This window comes from Hibiscus syriacus, unplaced genomic scaffold (genome assembly GCF_006381635.1).
Source record: "Hibiscus syriacus cultivar Baekdansim isolate YM2019G1 unplaced genomic scaffold, ASM638163v2 tig00111833_pilon, whole genome shotgun sequence".
NCBI classification, from domain to species: Eukaryota; Viridiplantae; Streptophyta; class Magnoliopsida; order Malvales; family Malvaceae; genus Hibiscus; species Hibiscus syriacus.
This window is the reverse complement of record NW_024063191.1, coordinates 244372-257454: the sequence shown is the minus strand read 5'-3', so window position 1 is coordinate 257454 and position 13083 is coordinate 244372. Positions and strand designations below refer to the sequence as shown.

General features: G+C 32.1%; 1 pseudogene; it reads left to right on the top strand.

Moving 5' to 3' along the window:
- The first annotated feature begins 7848 nt into the window (after positions 1–7848).
- Positions 7849–8682, top strand: LOC120171361 (annotated as a pseudogene).
- The last annotated feature ends 4401 nt before the right edge of the window (positions 8683–13083 follow it).

Sequence of the window (13083 nt, the reverse complement as noted above, 5' to 3'; positions counted from 1 at the left end):
CTAGCTCAAAGTTAGACAATTATATTTATAATTGTTTATCACATTAATATATTAATTACGATTTATATAATTATTTAATAATATATATATATATATATATATATATGTTGAAAACATTTTGATATTTCGATATAACAAATTAAGTTAAATGAATTTTAAGATTTTCCAAATGATTTGCTAAGTATATTCGATATAACTATTCGAATATCAAAACATTACTTCAAATCTTTCAAAGATCATTTTTAATCCTTACTCAAGTGTAAAATTAAGTTTTAATCTTAAAACAATCTCAAAATAATTTTACAAAGTATTTCGAACCATTTCAAAGCCAAAAATTCCAGATTGCTCAGAGGGAACCGATTCCCCCCAAGGGGGTACCGATTCCCCCCTGAATGGTTTGGCTCCGAGAATTCCAGTATGCTCAGAGGGAACCGATTCCCCCCCAGGGGTACCGATTCCCCCTTGTATAACGGTCGAAATATTTGAATTTTACACTTAGGGAACCGATTCCCCATTGGGAGTACCGATTCCCCCCACGCTCCAAGCTGATTTATTAATTGTTTTCACACTAAAACGACTATATTATCTTCTCTAATCATCCCCAACGTTCAAAAGTGATTCAAGGTGTATTTAAGCAAGCTTAGAAGCCATTGATCAAAACAAGAAACATCAATCAACTAGAATCAAGAGAGAATCAAAGAGAAAACATCAAACCTCAAGTTTGAGCATTTCAAGCCTATTTTTCATTCAATATTCATTTTGCTTTCAAGAACACTTATTGTGCTCAATTGTATTTATTCTTGAGTGTTCTTTCTTTGTTCTAGAATTGTGCAAACATATTTGCCTTGTGAGGTTTTTCTTGTAAGTTTGCAAATTTGTATTTCTCTTTGAGAAAAGAGTGTTCTCAAGAATTGGGGTATATTCTTGAGGGAGTTGTAAGGTTATCTCTTTGGCCTCAAAAGAAAGAACAAATTAGTGAATTTGTTGGAAAATCCTTAGTGTGGATAGCTAAGGTAGTGGATGTAGACTTTGGTTGATAAAGTCGAACCACTCTAAATCGTTGTGAAATTTCTTTCAATTTTCTGCAAAAGCTTCCACCAAAATTTTTATTGTCAATTCACCCCCTCTTGGCCGATTCCGTCAATTGATTAACTCAACAATATATATATATATATATATATATATATATATATATTCTTTGCATAAAAAAACTAGGCATGGATTATATGTGAATGGATTAAAGCATAATCTATTGAGTATTAGTCAATTATGCGATAAAGGATTCAATGTCTTATTTTAAATTAATGGTTGTAAAGTCATTGACATTGCATCTAATCGGATTATGCTTGTTGGTCATAGAATAGGAAACATATACATGGTGCATTTAGATTCTTTTGATATGACTGATTTATGCCTAGTTGTTAAGGATGAGCATGATAGTTGGTTATGGCATAGGAGACTAGGACATGCTAGTATGAGTGTTTTGCCATAGTTTACCATCAACTTGTTCGTATTTTCTATTCTAATGTCGTTTGTGTTAAAAAACCAAATTGAAACCGAAACCATAGGAATTCGTTCCTACGTCATAGGACAATTCTTATATATTGACTCTGCTTACATAGCCAATACATTCGGATTAGATAATGATGGTATTTCAAATGAAAAACAGGTTTTAGGATCTCGTTATAAAAGAAGAGATAGTGCAAGTGTCTTAGACCTTCATAAACGTTTTCTTCATCTAATGATTTATTGGTGGTTTCGACCATCCGGAGGTCGTTATTCTACTCTTAGAGCCTTAGATCTTTGGTGGTTACATTGTTTCGAAAACAATATTAAAATTAACCTACCTCGGATTATTTTTGCTGAAATTGTTGAAACCGTAAATCTTGTTCCTAACAAGAAACTCTGTTCATCTCTAGTTTACGGTTGCATTTTGAGTAATCTGTTTTCCAAAGCTGGGCTTAGAGTCGGTCTAGATGTCGTTTTCCTTAAGAAACAAATTAATCTTCTTTCCTTAACGAGAGCGGGATGGATTAAGGATAAGGAAACAGGTGAATGGGTTCAATCTTCTACAAATACTCCGGGAGCTAGTTCTTCACAAGCTCCACCCGAAGCTGACGAAGATCTTGAGCTTGAGCAATTAATGTGAGACATCGTTGAAGCCGAAGATGAGCATGAGCAGCCCGAGGAGCAAGAACAACAAACGCATCAAATACCTCCATATTTTCAATCCTTTATGGAGACATTCGATTTCCGATATGCTACCATGGATTCGCGCTTTACTTCTATAGAGTCCCATTTATCCACAATGGGAGCTCAACAATTAGAAATTCTTCGGGAGATGCGTGCAAACAATGAAGCAACCAATGCGCGTATTAATGACCTCACTCACGAAATGGCCGCTATGCGAGCTCGTTTTCCTCCTCCTGATCTGGATATGTGATTCTGTGCTTAAATTTAAAACTTTGAACTAAACGATTATTGCTTCAACTTTTTGGATTGTTTGATTTTTGTGATTTTGGATTTGTTTGGATGTTTAAATTTGTGGATTCATTGATTTTGAATTTTTTTGGATTTATGGATGATGTGAACTTATATATTTGGTGTGATTTATTCATTATTGCATCATTTACATAAGTTTAGCAATATGACCAATTTTTCAATGTCACATTAATTATGAATATTGATTATGAAACTAATGGCTAACGTTTCTCTTGGTTGTGATCTTAGCAACTTAAAATATAATCAATTGGCTAAATGATTTCAAAACCTTGTTTAGATTCTTTAAAATGACTTTTTGATTTAACAAAAAGGGAGAGAAATGTTAAATGTGTTTTTAAATAATAAATGGGAGAAGTGTTAAAGTAAGGGGGAGAAATTTCAAAACTTGATTTCAAAATCTTAAAAATTACTAAAATGTTTTGTTATATCAAAAAGGGGGAGATTGTTGAAAACATTTTGATATTTCGATATAACAAATTAAGTTAAATGAATTTTAAGATTTTCCAAATGATTTGCTAAGTATATTCGATATAACTATTCGAATATCAAAACATTACTTCAAATCTTTCAAATATCATTTTTAATCCTTACTCAAGTGTAAAATTAAGTTTTAATCTTAAAACAATCTCAAAATAATTTTACAAAGTATTTTGAACCGTTTCAAAGTCAAAAATTCCAGATTGCTCAGAGGGAACCGATTCCCCCCTGAATGGTTTGGCTCCGAGAATTCCAGTATGCTCGGAGGGAACCGATTCCCCCCCAGGGGGTACCGATTCCCCCTTGTATAACGGTCGAAATATTTGAATTTTACACTTAGGGAACCGATTCTCCATGGGGGTACCGATTCCCCCCACGCTCCAAGCTGATTTATTAATTGTTTTCACACTAAAACGGCTATATTATCTTCTCTAATCATCCCCAACATTCAGAAGTGATTCAATGTATATTTAAGCAAGCTTAGAAGCCATTGATCAAAACAAGAAACATCAAGCAACTAGAATCAAGAGAGAATCAAAGAGAAAGCATCAAACCTCAAGTTTGAGCATTTCAAGTCTATTTTTCATTCAATATTCATTTTGCTTTCAAGAACACTTATTGTGCTCAATTGTATTTATTCTTGAGTGTTCTTTCTTTGTTCTAGAATTGTACAAACATATTTGCCTTGTGAGGTTTTTCTTGTAAATTTGCAAATTTGTATTTTTCTTTGAGAAAAGAGTGTTCTCAAGAATTGGGGTATATTCTTGAGGGAGTTGTAAGGTTATCTCTTTGGCCTCAAAAGAAAGAAAAAATTAGTGAATTTATTGGAAAATCCTTAGTGTGGATAGCTAAGGTAGTGGACGTAGACTTTGGTTGATAAAGTCGAACCACTCTAAATCGCTGTGCAATTTCTTTCAATTTTCTGCAAAAGCTTCCACCAAAATTTTTATTGCCAATTCACCCCCTCTTGGCTGATTCCGTCAATCGATTAACTCAACATATATATATATATATATATATATATATATATTATATATATATATATATATATATTCTTTGCATAAAAAAACTTCCATCATAACTTAATCTCTCTTTCAATATTTTTGAGTCACTTTCATCATTTCTTTTGATTTTTGTTTAGCTGACAACGGTGTTAATTTTAATATTGATTACTAACCGCCGATGATTATTAATTCTCTTATTTCTTATACCATGTCATTTGTTTTCCTTTTTTCTTAATTTTTTTCAATTTTGAATAAGAATCTATGTCCTCGTGACACGTTTTTTCTCTGTTCTTGTGACATGTGTTTTCTCTACTCTTGTGGTACAATCCTTATGGCTTTTGTTACGTTTTTCGCATACATTTGCGGTTGTTTTGTTGCTCGCACTAAAAATATTTTTTCTGATTTATTTGTCCGTGGTCAAATATAGTCAAATACACTCTTTGGTTAAAGGTTGTTTGCTGATATAATCAGAAATGTATATCTAAGCAGTCTGTCAGATAATTTGGTTAACTCACCGCTCTTTTATCATTTCGTAAAACGTCTCGTTCGACAAAGACAATGAATTTTAATGAAAGTTATTGGATTCTTTTGATCTTAGTCGTCATTCTCAAGCGAAAAATTTCGTTGTATTTTTGGATTAATTATTTTATGCGAGTTTTTTTTGACTATTCCCATTTTTCTCTGGTTGAGTGTGTTGTAATTCCGATTGCTTACTTTTTTTTATTAATAAAATTTAGTTACTATTATTAAAAAAACCTTCCATCATGAACTGTTTATGAGTGCAGTCAATGAGAATTAAAGGCAGAGAAGGATTTCTCACCGTATATAGTTTGAATTCTAAAGGCAACCAAAAATTGTTTTATTTAAAGAAAAAAGGAAATTATTATCGCCCATATATATGTCGGCAAGATTTTGAGGTTTCACCTTTTATTTTTCATTCTTAGGGTCAGTAATAATTAATTAATTGTGATTTTAGGTTTCATTTGGGACAAAAAATTTGGAATTTTCACCTTACTCATTAACAAAAATGTCGGCATTAATTAAATTTTGTTGGGTAAATGTCTTTAATTTCATTCCAACTGATTTTAATTAAATGGTCCCTACAGTTAAATAAATCCAATGCAATAACATGTTAGGGCAAACGGGTAATTATTTGAGAAAATAAGGTAAGTAGAAGTTTATTATGGTATTTACGGTATTTTTTATATAGAATTCATCATGTTGAAGTGATGAGTTTCATGAAAAAATATTTTTATTGACGTGATGAGTTCTAATAAAATATAATTTTTTTATTAAAATTTATTACATTGAGATAAAAAAAATTGAATAAAAATATTTTTTATTAGAACTTATCATCTCGACATGACGAGTTCTATGTCATTGTACAAATACCGTACATATTTAAATAAACTTCTATTTGCCCTATTAGATTAATTAATTAAACAGTTTGCCCTATTGGAAAAAAAAAATCCTTGAATAACATGGGTTCTCTTCCATTTTCACCATGGTAGCCTTGTTGTCATTGTAGCCTGGGGTTATTAGGTTAGTCTCATCAGGAACAAAACTCATTAGGACTAAGAGTTTTTCTTCTCTAATATGGGGTTACGAAAAAAATATTAAGACGAGTCACTCGAATAATTGATTATCGTAAATAGATTATAAGGTATTTAAAAAAGAAATATTAGAAGATACCCTTATAAAATATTTTTAATTAGATAAATTACAGTGCATATCATCTAATTATTAGTAATATTATAAATGAGTCACATAATATGATCATAAAATGATCACATAATTAAAAAAAATCATAAATGAGGCACTTAATTAATAGAAAAAGAATTCTATATATAAAAAAAGAAAACTCATTTTGAGTTCTAAACTTCTCAAAGATCAAGGGATATATTTTACGATATAAACAATAGAGAGGTTACCATTGGTGAAGGAGCGAATATTTCTCTTAATATACTGTTATGTCAATATTACTGTTAAATTTTTAATGGTGAATGACCAAAATATAAAGTTAGCTATATATTTTTAGAAAATAATAGTTTCGTGATCGGAATAAAAATTAAGTAATAGATGGATGATCAAATAAATAGTTTATCGTGAAAAAAAAGGTACTCTCTATTTTCTCCTGCTTTTCCGATAAACTATAAGTCACTCAATTTTAGGCGTGCTTGTGTTTTGTCATTCAATTATAAAAATATTCAATTTAATTATTGAACTTTTGAATTTTGCTCTTTTAGGCCACTCAAATGCTGAACCATGCGTTTTGAGGTCATTTATTTTTGAAATAAACCTAAAATTTTAATTTTCTTTCTAATGATTGACATTTTTTCATCGTCATTCGATCAATGTTAGATATTATTTACTACATAATTGGCGTAAAAAAATTCATATAAGTTTTTGAATTATTAAATTACCGTTTAGTTTAACACAAATGGTCCCTGACTATAGGATACCACTTTATTGAGGCCCTTAACTACTAAAAATTATAAAATAGTCCTTCGACTATAGGGAGTTACTTTTTTAAGTCCATTGATTATTAAAAGTTACAAAATGGTCACTCGACTATGTTCCAAACTATTCTTTTAAAAAAAAAAAATTAACGGTCATCTGAGTTGGACGTTAACATGTTGATTGAGATATGATAGTCATTTGAGATAATGAGGCCAAATTTTATCACATCTCAGTTAGTAGGTTAACGTACAACTTAGACAATCGTCAATTTTTTAACAAAAAAGAACGAGTTTGGAACATAATGAATAGTTGAATGACCATCTTGTAACTTTTGTTAGTTAAGAGACTTAACAAAACAACTCCCTATAGTTAGAGGATCATTTTGTAACTTTTAAAAGTCGAGAGACTTAATAAAGGAATAACTCATAGTTAGGGGACCATTTATGTACTTTACCCATTTTAGTATTGTGTTTAAAAACCTTTTTCACCATAATTTTAGGGCTAAAAATAAATGTTGGACATTGCTTATGCATTGGAAAGGCACTTATCACACGCCAAAGTTACCCTTATTGACATATAGGTTTTGTGAAGCTACGTAATCATCATAATATTTTATTTTTTTCGTTACAAAAAAGTGTAGGTCATGGTGGCCCCATAGTCCAGGACCATAGGTCCATAATATACTTAAGACTCAATTGAGATTTATATAGCAATTTATAAATTATCCACTAAGAGTGACGTTGGTATGATTCAAATTTAACCTTACGAGCTTAAATTCATGAATCTCAATTACTTGTATCAACACTCTTTGACGTCGTTGTGGTATTTTCACCCCAAAGATAATTATACCTAAATACAAACTACATACATAAATTTTATTAAGAGAATTGTTGATAATATTATATGATAACGTCAATATGGGAAAAATAATAGTAGGACTTAAGAATGGAAGGATGTGAGTGAGAAAGAGTGGGGGCGGTTAGTCTCATACCATGCACAATGCCATTGCTATGGGGCCAAAAGAAATAGAGATAACGAAGAGGAAAAGAATATCACCAAATCCTCATACTACACATAATCTCTGTCATTTCTCATTTTCTCTGATTAAACAACAGAAAGAGAGAGAGAGATGCCGGATCCCATCTCCATTTTTTCATGGCTCTCTCCCTATCATTCCCTTTTGCTTCGTCTTAGCATGCCTGCTGTAATTTTTTAAATTTTAGGTCTGAAAAAGGCACAAAGCACCACTCTCCTATGTAAAAAGGTGATCACTATTATTGAAGCGATTCGAAGTCGTCTCCTTTGCTTTGCTTTTGCCTTCCCCACCTTCTGTTACCTTTGAAAAGTACTACCTAAAAGGCAAAAGCCTCATCATTTAGACGTAGAAATCGGATAAAAGAAACCCATGGCTTCTTTTTCCGTCATTTCCACGTTTTCACTATTTTGCTCTTTCGCTATATTCCGTCATTCCCTTGCCGGTTTCCAATCTCAACCGGTTCCCATAGGCGACTCATCCCCGAACACGGTCCCCGCACTCCCTACTCAACCCAAGATCAATTTGCCGGCTTGACTTGTCGGCCGAGCTATTCGGCGGTGTCAACGACGCCTGTGGACACAACCTAGACAGGAGCCGGTGCTGTCCCGTCTTAGCAGCGTGGCTTTTCGCTGCTCACGCCAGGTATGCTTTACAGGTGTCGGCTCCTGCTCCTGAAGAATCTGAGCTGCCGGACCAGCCCATGAGGCCGGACGATTCGCAAAAGTGTGTGAACTCGTTACAAGGAGCATTGTTAAGCAAGCGCGTGAGGATTCCTCAACCGAACGCCATTTGTGATGCGGTTCTATGTTTTTGTGGGATAAGGCTACACCAGATTAGTTCCTTGAGTTGCCCTGCTTCGTTTAACGTTTCCGGTCACCGGAACGCGATACCTACTGCTGCCGTGAAGAATTTGGAGAGGAATTGCAAGAACTCTTCGTATGCTGGGTGTACAAAATGCCTAGGCGCTCTTCAAAAGGTAAGTCATCATTAATGGAAGTTGTTTCCTTTTCTTGGGTCCATATCTTGGCTGAGTAGTTAATGAGCCCCGACAATCCATTCATGCGAATACATTAATACTAAGAATTTTGTCTTAAAACTCCTCCTGTTTCATGAGCTTGCATTTAATAAGTATCTCATACAAAAATTTGTGCTTTGCAATGAACTTTTCACAACCCAAAACTTCAAAGTTGAGAACTTTAGAGGCGATGGAGGAGTGGGTCGAAGATGGCCTTTTCAAGGCAAAAGAGGATCTACTTTTTGCCAAATTTATGTTAGGGGCCAATGGCATTTTGATAGACCCAAAAAAGTGATATTGTCATGTGAATGAGGCTACTATCCCTTTACATTGCAAACAATTAGACCTTCGGCCGTTATTTACTTCTCCATCACATTTCCCCCTTAGTGCACCAACTTAGCCATAATGTACAGTGCGCACCCTGACGAGTCCAACTGCAGCCCGGATCAAGAGAACGTGCCCTTAGCCGTTGATTCTCTTCAGTTCGAGAAAGCACAGTCGTCGGCACCAATCTCACCGCCGTCGTGGGCGTCTTCTGCGGCCCTGATTCTGCCCCCTATGATTTTTGTTTTAGTTTTCGGGTAGCCTCGACTGGTGATGGTCGTCTGAGACTGTCGGGGAATCACGTGAACCTTTCTCAGCTAGCAGACAAAAAGAAACGGGCTAATGTGAAGTCGTTTTTGTTTTCTTGTCCACTGTAAATTTCAGCTCGTTCTCAGATTTGTTTGTGAAATGATGTAACAGACGAGGTCGAGAAGAAGGAACGATTTTCCATTAATATGTAGCTATGATTATTCAACTTTTTCTGGCCATTTCTTCATTCCACAACTTAACCACTATTCCTTCATTTCGCTTTCATTACTTATATGCTGCTCCCCTTTTCTGACATCCACATGTACCAAGCAACTATTTTCTTCTTTTCTTTAATTCTATCAAAATTTTGTTTTCAAATTAAGAACGATGAATCCGTCTTCTTTAACCTAATTTTTTTAATATTTTTATATCATCTTCTTATCTTTCTTTATTTTCTTGTCTAACGGTGACATCAATTTTAATATTGATTATCGACCGTACATGATTATTATTTTTATTATTTATTTTCATATTATGTCTTTGTTTTTTCTTGACTTTTTCACTTTTAAGTAATAATCTTTGTCCTTGTAACATGCTTTTCTATGCTCTTGTGGCACGTTACTTATGGTTTTCGGTAAGTTTTTCACATACTTATGCGCCCGTGTTGGTGCTTCCACAAAGATCCTCATTGCAGTTGTTTTTTGATTGACTTATCGGTGAGGACGTATTGTCAAATCCCCTCTTTTGTAAATGGTTGTTTCCTGATATAATCATAAATGTGTAACGAAGGAGTATGCCAAATTGTTTGGTTCGTTCACCACTCCTTTATCATATCGTAAAACGTATCGTTCGACAGAGATAAGAAGTTTTACGAAGGTTATTGGATTGTTTTGATGTTTGGAAAGTTTCATCCTCTTCGTATATTTGGGTTTAATATTTTTAGTTTATGTATGAGTTTCTGGTGACCATTGTCTCCAATTTTCTCTTTAAATGTGTCGTAATTTTTTGATTCATCCATTTTCATTAATGAAATTCAATTGCCATTCTTTAAAAAAATTAAGAATGATAAATTACCCATGTAATCACTAAACTTTTAGGTCATTTTCACTTTATCATTGAAAAACTTAGATTACAATTATTAAATTTTTAGTTCGCTTTCATTATAACCATTATAGTTAAAATTAATGATATAACACATTAAAATTCTCTTTCAAAATGATTCTAATTTTCCAAATTAAAAGCCATCATAAATGTTAAGTTTTTGATAAGCAGAGTGGCCGTTGATTAATCCCATCAGTGGGAATTCTTCATTTGGTTAGAAGATTAATATAATTTAGTTTCAAGTTGATTCAATGGTTGATAACGACAGATCAATTTTTTTTAATAAATTTAAACAAAAGAAAAGAAATAAAAGAAATAATTCGATGATCTTTTCAACTGAAGTGACCATTGAATGATGACATAAACAATAACAAGGAGGAAGTAACAATTCAGTTGAAACTAAAAGCTAATTTTCCGAACTACCATGATTAAAAGTTGGATTAGCATGGAACCAAATTATGGTAACGTTTTGCTCAAGCAAAACCATTCTATCGTTGGAATTAATTAATGACTGTTTTGTTTATCGAAAACTCGACCTTTGTGGAGATTATTAATTTAAATTTTTTTTAAAAAAAAATGAATATTTACTGAATTTCTTTATTCACTGTGAACAAGATTTTCACATGCATAAGATCATTATTTGTTTGAACTGCATGAACAATCCTTTTTTTTTTTTTACAAACATGAACAATCTGTGTCTTATTTGTATATATTTTTGTTTTTACTATTTTCACCCTATTATCACTGACCTAAAAGTATTATCATGATACAACTATATAAACATGGTGTTATTTTTTTGGTACATAAAGTTTAGGTCAAGGGCGGCATTCTCATCAGGGCATACTTAAGATCCATTTTAGGCACAATACCAAAATTATCCTCCAATATTTACTGAAATGGTTATTTTCCATCCTATTCTTTTTTGGAGGATTTTAGCCCCAAAGTTTCATTTTAGGAAAAAAAGGTTCATAACATTTAATCGAATATACATTTTGGTTCTTATTCTTTTTTATGGAGCATTTTGGCCCTCAATGTTCCATTTTAGTGTAAAAACCCTATTTTAGAGTGTTAATCATTTGTTAACTAATTATTTCCGTACATAGTAGGGCATTTTTGTCCCAAAATGAAACATTAAAGGTCAAAATATTTTAAAAAAAGAATAATGGGTAAAATGACAATTTTGATATACGATGAGAGATAATTTTAGTATTATGCTTACTTTTTAATCACGCAAGAAGGGCTTCCACATCACGTGTGAGCTTGGTCATTCAGCCACTGATTTTTTACTCACGTTTAGACCAGTCAACCCAACCTTTCAAGACTCGACCCAGGAATTGGAAGGAGCCAACCACAAATCAGAACAGAAAGAAAGAGAAATACAATCCTCCGCACTGTTAGTGCTATCAAATTATGTTTTCTTCAGTTTTTAGGGTTTAATTTTCTTAATCATATTTAATTTTGAATAAAAATAGTTTGGTGACTAAAATGAAACTATAGGAATAATTGGATGACTAAAATGAAGACCAAAAATATTACAGAAGACCAAAATATAACTTTAGGTATGATTTTGAATAAAAATAATAATTAGAGGACTAAAATGAAACTATAAGAATAATTGGATGACTAAATCTGTAGTTTACCCTTTAAACTAATATAAAACTTACTTTTATACCAGTATGATATGACCTATTAGTAGCGAAAATTTATATTGTAATTACCGGTAATTAAACATTGAATACATGCAAAAATCAAATTATTTTAGTAGTTAAATAATCATTGTTATTTTTAAAAGTCTCAGATTCGAATATCAGATATTACAAAGTATTTGACATTAATTTTGTTATTTCGGTCGGCCATTGAATTAGTTCAGTTTGAGAAATGTTAACACTTTTTTTCAATATTTAGTTATCGATTAATTTGGTTTGAAATCTATTAATTAACCGAATTAATCGAAATTATTAAATACTAAATACTCTATATATATTAAATACATATTTTAAGTTCAAACCCGTTAAGAATTAATACTCAATTATTTTTTAACCACACTAGACTCATTAAATAATCAATACCTAACTAAATTTTAACCCAAATCAAAAAAAATATTCTATTATATTCAAATTAATCTAATTAAAAAATTATTAAAAATTCGGTTAACCGATCAAAATAACCGAACTTTATTCGGTTCGATTAATATTTTCAAAAAAAGTTTGATTCGGTTAATGATTAAAGGAATAAAAAAGTTCCGTTAATTCAATTAATGGAAATTCTATTCAATTGGTGATCGAATTAACCGTTTAAACACCTAACATGGGACGTTGTTATTGGTCGTCAAACAAAGATGATTTTAATGCACTAATTAGAATGATAGTCCAAAAATTCAATTCGATCGGTGACCGAAATAACCGTTTGACCACCCTACCTTAGATGTATTTTTTCCTCACATTAATGTAATATGTTGTTGAATAAAAATGATCACACTTTGGAAAGTTGAAACAAACTAAATTTATTTAATGTATAATTTCCCCTTTCCCCAGGCAAGTGTAGAAACCTTGCAATCTTGCTCTAAACTTGTACTACTCTGTTGATGATTATTGTTATACTTTCTGTTATATCTCGTCACTCTGAAGAGATCTTCAAGACGTAATATAAAGCCATAATAACAAATCACCTTATTATCTAACGATCCACATAAGTCATGGAGTAAAATTATTAGACTTTTAATGATTGAAATTCGAATCTTATATTATATATTCAATCTAATTTTTATGCAATAAAAAAGATGATCAAATACTCGAAAGACAAAATAAAGTACCTTAGATTATCAATTTCGAGCCTAGTCCAAACAAACAAAATTCAGGATTTTACGGCTTCCTCGCCTATGTAGGGCGTTGGAATTTTTTTTCCCTATATAGGAA